Genomic DNA, 5,000 nt, shown 5'->3' with positions numbered 1-5,000 from the left:
AATTCAATGACTTACTTGCAGTTGTCGTGAGAGTTATGGGTGGGAGCTGTCTTTGGAAGTGTTTTTTTTTTTTTTTTTTTCAAGCTATAGATTTCTGCGTTACTATTATTGTGTGAGATAAGCAGTTTGTTCCCTCGAACTACTTTAATTCTACCATTGTAGTGTAGTACATATTATCACCATTCAGGTAAATGCTGTTCCTCCTTTTCCAGATTCTGGAAATTAATGTTCTTGTTATTGGTGCGGATGTGTATGTATGTATGTGTATGTGTGGGTATGTGTGGGGGATTACTATTTTGAATGTGCTTGTTCTATGCCTGTCTTTCTTTACAGATTTTTGGTACATAGAATAGATATCAAACGTAAACATGTATAGCCATGTTAGATCAATTTTTGTAAGGCTCTTCTTGATTTTCTGCGTTTTTTTTGTTTTTTTTTTTTTTTTTCCATCTCAATTATAAAAAAAAGTTTGTAATTAAGGAACCATTTATTTTTACAGTATGTGATTATATCGGGTAAAGTGCTGGCCAGTTATTTTGTTGTTGTTATTGTTGTTGTTGCTGCTGTTGTTGTTCTTATGTTGTTGTTATAGTTGTTTCTGCTGCTGCTGCTGTTGTTGCTGCTGCTGTTGTTGTTGTTGTCGTTGTTATTGTTGTTGCTGCTGCTGCTGCTGTTGTTGATGATGATGACGACGACGACGACGACGATGATGATGATGATGATGCTATTGTTGTTGATTTTGTTGCTTTTTTTCTTCTTTTTGTCATTTCCCTTCAGTTTCGGTTCCTCGAGGAGGCGTTACCGCGATCGGACAAATCCATATACGCTACACCACATAGTCTTCCCAGCAGTGTAACCAAACGCTCTTAGTCAGGCCTTGAGTACATGCACAATATTACTTGTGTACCTATTAGAATGGATTTCATCTGAAGAATTTTGCCTCTCGTTGCCATGAATTCTTTTTCAGTGCGTGCTGCACACGGAACCTCGGTTTATGGTCTCATCTGAAGGACTAGGCGCTTCGTTTGATTTTCCAGTTGAATTTGCCGGAAGAGAAGGCAAGAGCGGGATTCGAACCCAGACCCTCACGTATACTGTATCGGCAGAGGAGCGTTCTTAGCCATTCTGCCATCTTCCTCTTTGAAATTTCATCACTTTCTGATGGTGTGTTGCAGAATGCGTAAGGGCGCATAAACAAATTATTATGAGAGAGAGGGGTGGGTTCATATTGAGATGGAAACCTTTCTGTCTTGTAGCTTTCTGCATATTTTTTTTTTTTTTTTTTAACAAATAGTAAAGAGTGGTTACTCTCTCCATTCACAAGGTACACAACTTCAAGTAAGTGCTGCTTATGCTACCGAGGCAACCATGTGTTTGTTCTGCATTGTCCGTGTGTTCTGTGTGGCTTGATCAGGATTAAAGAGGCTATGCCAGTCTTGAATAAAAGCTTATTTGTGTTTGCACATTTCTTCTGTCTTTGCTGCTGTGTGCACATGTCAGATGATCGGTATAAGGACAGACCTAGCGCTTCCTTTTTTGAGGAAATGTCTAGGTTTGTTCCAATGTACCTTTTAACTCTCTCCATACGAACGGCGAAAGAGATGACGTTAACAGCGTTTCACCCCAATTACCATCATCAAAATATTGCAAGAGGAAGGCTCTTATACTGAAGAGGTGAATGTTGACAAAGAATACCACAATTCTGACGACGGAAGCTAAAGGTTGGGTCATTCAGACACCCACTGGACATCCGAGGGGTCTGTGTAGAGGAGAAGAGAGGACTGGCCGTACTGAGTGAGTTAATTACCTGTGTGCTAGCTGTATCCGAAGCGAAAGAAGCAATGACTTGAAGCTGTGTACCTTGTGAAGGGAGAGAGTTACCACTCTTTACTATTTGTTAATCGTTTCATCTTCTGGCCTCCTTGTGTTAATTTTCTGCAAATAATTTTCACAGTGTCATTCTGTCTCTCACAATATAAAGTCTTAAATAGACCACAGCAGCATCAACGACAAAAGAAGCTGGAACAATATGGTTTTACTCTCCCCGAACCCCCTCCTCCTGCCCGCCTTTCCCTATCTCTGAGCAACGCTAGTCAGCTGGCAAAAAGAGGGAGCTAAGACGTATTCCGATCAGAGCTTGCTTTCGTTTCGCGGTTATTGCCCTTAGACAATCTGCTCTCTCTCTCTCTCTCTCTCTCTCTCTCTCTCTCTCTCTCTCTCTCTCTCTGTGTGTGTCTCTCTGTGTCTCTCTCTCTGTCTCTCTCTGTCTCTCTCTCTCTCTGTCTCTCTGTCTGTCTGTCTCTCTTTCTCTCTCTCTTCTCCACTGTGTGTGTGTGTGTGTGTGTGTGTGTGTGTGTAACCCAAAGAGCAGTGCAGTAGAAAACAACGGTCGCTTGCCATGCATACAGCACTCTCCCTTTTGGAGGAACCAAATGGCGACATGCATATTAACGGGAGATTTTTAAAGTCACAACCTCAGCCTGAGCGCAAATCAGTTTTTGTAAGGTTCAAAGCTAAACGAAGATTTTTTTTATATTTTTATTTTATTTTATTTTTTAATGCTTCTTCCAGTTCATGGAAATCGAAGACATGTTCTCTCTCTCTCTCTCTCTCTCTCTCTCTCTCTCTCAAGTGCCATGCACACACATATTTAGGTTTGTATTATTCAACACGTTTTAAGTTTTACTTTTTGACAAGCACAGCTAAACTTAGTGCGTCACGTAATGATGTGTCATGAAGAAGTTATTGTTAATGCACAACCAGTCACTAAAACTGTTCCTGGAAATAATTGATGATCAAATACAGCTTATGATATAATACAGGGCATATTCTATGGGGTTTTGACACTGCCGGTGTACATTGCGAGAAAATTCATTTTGCATTGTAGACATTTCTTTGGGTGTCCGCACAAACACCGAACGATTTTTATCTATGGCGAACCAAATAGATACCCAATATCTTTTCAGTCGGCTAATAAATGCATTCATTTCTGGTTGAAATTATCACACATTGATAATCACAGACTACCATGTAAGGCATACAAAATGTCAGATTTAGATGACAGAGGTAAGAAAAACTGGGTTTCGAATGTTAGGGTAAACGGCTTTGTTTTGTTTTTTAGGCTTAGTCAAGGTGTTTGCGACACTAAAACATTTATTCGTGCGTTTCGAGATAGAATGATTGACAGCAGATGGCAAAACCGGAATCCAAATATCTAGTACAGTTACAAATTTGAGAAGTATCGACTTATCAGTAAAACATATGGTACTGGAAGAAATCTAAGTCTATAACGAGGAAAATTTAGATTTGGTGCTTCTGAACTGTTTGCTCAAAGGTATCATTTAGACAGTCTAACAGTTCTGATAATTATGATTTGTCCATTATACAAACAATCAAAGGAAGATGAAGTTCATTTTGTGCTTGAACCGATAGATACCAGAGAGCAATCAATTCTAGAAGAAAAAAAGAGGAAAATCAAACAACCTTGTATCTTCAAACTTGCCTTGTTAATGTCACCTACAAAAGAAAATCTTGTTAAACAGTTAATTCTTTATCTGCATAATTAAAACGTTTAAAAGCCGAAGTGCCTTCACAATAAAACAACTTGAACATTGTGTGTATTTTAAGTGACTTTCATTTTTATCCCCCTTCTAAAATGGCTGTTGCCTTTATGAATAAAACATCTTCAATTTTCAGTCTGTCTGTCGCTCTCTCTTTCTGTCTCTGTCTCTCTGTCTCTGTTTCTGTCTCTGTCTCTGTCTCTGTCTCTCTGTCTGTCTCTCTCTCTCTCTCTGTCTCTGTCTCTGTCTCTGTCTCTGTCTCTCTCTCTCTCTCTCTCTCTCTCTCTCTCTCTCTCTCTGTTGTCAATCATCCTGTGTCAATGCTGACAAAACAGGATTTTCAGCGGTTAAACACACACACACACACACACACACACACACACACACACACGAGACAAACTTTCATCAGCAAACACTAAAACCCACACCGTTCTCATCAGTGAAATCACATGCCGACTCAGTGTGATTTCGGTCTGCATAGGACAGCAATACCGGTAAGTAGGCCTTTACCTTTTATTTTGCCTGCCTCGTTCAAAACCACATGGCTTGTAAAAATATACAGGCTGGTCGGTTCTCTGTTTAAACTCTACGAGCGTGTCAGGTGGGAATTATGTCATACAAAATGGGGACTTTGCGGTTGCAGCAGGGTGCATAAAAGATTTATTCGTACATTTCGAACTAGATTAATTGATTGTTGATGGCAGGTACGGTCGTACCATGTTCAAAATATTGACTGATTCGACCCTTTTTCGTGATATGTCTGTCAGTGTCTTTGTGTGTGTGTGTGTGTGCCGGCGTGTGTGTGTGTGTGTGTGTGTGTGTGTGTGTGTGTGTGTGTGTGTGTGTACACTTTGTGTGTGTGTGTGTGTGTGTGTGTGTGTGTGTGTGTGTGTGTGTGTGTGTGTGTGTGTGTGTGTGTGTGTGTGTGTCTGTGTGTCTGTGTGTGTCTGTGTGTGAATATGAGTGTGCATGAACCACGCGTGGTCGAACGATAGGAGTGTGCGTGCAAATGTTCCGCCTGATTATGAGTGATGGCACGCGCTCGCTCGTGTGTGCGTGATTGAGTGCGATGCTAGATGGCTCTGCCAATCGTTGTAATGGCCATCCACCTGGTTGACTGGTCGGCCAGCTTAATTATCTGTTCTTTTTAACTTTACTCTTTACATTTCGGACTTGTTGGCTAGCTGAATTACCTGTTCTTTTTAGCTTTACTCTTTGCATTTTGGATTTGTTGGCTCGCTGAATTATCTGTTCTTTTTAGTTTTACGCTTTACATTTTGGACTTGTTGGCTAGCTGAATTACCTATTCTTTTTAGCTGTGCTCTCTACATTTTGGACTTGTTGGCTAGCTGAATTACCTGTTCTTTTTAGCTTTACTCTTTACATTTTGTTGTTGTTGTTTTTTGGCTAGCTGAATTATCTGTTCTTATTAGTTTTACT

This window comes from Babylonia areolata, chromosome 2, assembly GCF_041734735.1.
Source record: "Babylonia areolata isolate BAREFJ2019XMU chromosome 2, ASM4173473v1, whole genome shotgun sequence".
NCBI lineage: Eukaryota > Metazoa > Mollusca > Gastropoda > Neogastropoda > Buccinidae > Babylonia > Babylonia areolata.
This window is presented reverse-complemented; position numbering follows the sequence as displayed.